Here is a 1,139-nt window from a genome sequence, read left to right on the forward strand (position 1 = left end):
AAGCAACACTCCTGTCCTAAGACTATGTCCAATGGATAATTCTTAGAATGTTTAATTTGTAGTTCTCAGGGACGGCCTGCCCAGCCAAGATGTTCCACACTGCGTACTGGGAATGGAGCAAGGGGTGTCTTCAGTCTACATTATACATGCTACTCCACACATCTTAATTCCTGGAGGCCTCCAGCAGTCCACGGGGTCCAAATGGAAGCTTGAGGGGCCCCAACAAACTGGTAAAGACCAGCAAAAGAGGCCACAGTGAGTTTGACTATTGTCTCTAAGCCACCAGAAAAGCATCCAAACGTTCTGCCAGCCGCTGCAGCAGCAGAACAGGATCTAAATAGCAGGAACAGCGGAGTTGGCACTGTGGCCAGTGACCAGGTTGGCAGTCCAACACCACATGCCCAGGCCCACTATCACTGAAACCATCAATAGAGTCCTTCACAATGTATTCAAAGCCTAGTGGAAAGCAGGTGAAGCCAGGCACCCTGATGAGCTCATACACAGAAGTCCCTTGAAAACCCAGGACCCATCTTCACGGGTAGCATAGCATAGGGCAGCAATACCATGGCCAATGGCAGAGGTGGGTTTGTTCTCAGAGAGGAAATGCTGCAGTATTTGAGCCAAGGACCCATTGTTGGCACGGTCATCCAGGGTACCAAAACAGCTGGGAATCAGAAGATCATGGTACTGGTCACTGTCTGTGGATTCAAGCTTAGTAGGCCTGGTATATGCCTTGAGGCAGAACCTTTGTACCCAATATTCACTGTTCTCAGTCACATGCACAAAGTCCGTGGCCTTTTTCCTTGAGGTGGCCACCTGTAGGTTGAAAGCACCACTGGCCAATGTGTAGCAATGGAAGAAGGACTGGGATGATCCTTCAGAAGCACTGCTGTCCATCAGGAGATAAGCTGACAAGCTGGGCAGTCAGGACAATACCAGACTGATATGTGCCCCTAATTCTTACTAATAAGCCAGTTGTTATCCAGAAACAGAAGAACTTCCCTCTGTCCTTGATGTCTTCTGAAAAGGCCACTCCAGTTTTCTCTTACCGAGTGGTGTATATCTGACACTTATTTGTTTGTTTATTTGTTTATTCCCCGTATCTCTCAGCTGCACTTGTAAGTTCCTCTTCCCACTGG

General features: G+C 48.3%; 1 pseudogene; it reads right to left on the minus strand.

The window, feature by feature from the left end:
- Positions 1-333: 333 nt before the first annotated feature.
- LOC116900821 lies at positions 334-924 on the minus strand (annotated as a pseudogene).
- Between the last annotated feature and the right edge of the window lie 215 nt (positions 925-1,139).

The sequence above is a fragment of the Rattus rattus genome, chromosome 5 (genome assembly GCF_011064425.1).
Source record: "Rattus rattus isolate New Zealand chromosome 5, Rrattus_CSIRO_v1, whole genome shotgun sequence".
NCBI classification, from domain to species: Eukaryota; Metazoa; Chordata; class Mammalia; order Rodentia; family Muridae; genus Rattus; species Rattus rattus.